Source organism: Phaethon lepturus, unplaced genomic scaffold, assembly GCF_000687285.1.
Source record: "Phaethon lepturus isolate BGI_N335 unplaced genomic scaffold, ASM68728v1 scaffold31393, whole genome shotgun sequence".
Lineage (NCBI taxonomy): Eukaryota > Metazoa > Chordata > Aves > Phaethontiformes > Phaethontidae > Phaethon > Phaethon lepturus.
The window spans coordinates 3,338-3,858 of NW_010531697.1; the positions used below are offsets into that span (position 1 = coordinate 3,338).

Here is a 521-nt window from a genome sequence, read left to right on the forward strand (position 1 = left end):
AAGGCCCCGTGGCTCTGCCTGCCTCCTTCCCCAGGCAGTAACAAAAGCACAGCAGGCAGCTGGGAGCAGAAAGGCTTTTCCATGGACACCTCCAGGCTGGTTAAGATGGAAGCTTACAGGCTGCAGCGCTCCCGGGAGGACCAGCACCAGCCAGGCAGATGGAGGGAGGCTGCCAGGGCACTGCTGCAGGCAGCGCAGCAAAGGCCCCGTGGCTCTGCCTGCCTCCTTCCCCAGGCAGTAACAAAAGCACAGCAGGCAGCTGGGAGCAGAAAGGCTTTTCCATGGACACCTCCAGGCTGGTTAAGATGGAAGCTTACAGGCTGCAGCGCTCCCGGGAGGACCAGCACCAGCCAGGCAGATGGAGGGAGGCTGCCAGGGCACTGCTGCAGGCAGCGCAGCAGTAGGCTCTATGCCCACACCTGAAATAAGCCGGTGCCAAGACAGCTCAGCAGCTTTTATTTTAAGCCTCCCACTCATCCTCACACACATTTTGTTGCTTCATTGCCAATCAGCAGCATTCC

General features: G+C 59.5%; 1 protein-coding gene across 1 annotated transcript in view; it reads right to left on the reverse strand.

Moving 5' to 3' along the window:
* Window positions 1-521, reverse strand: part of CPEB1 (cytoplasmic polyadenylation element binding protein 1) — a gene marked incomplete at its 3' end in the record, with an annotated part of 35,007 nt that overhangs the window by 1,454 nt on the left and 33,032 nt on the right. The window lies entirely within an intron of this gene.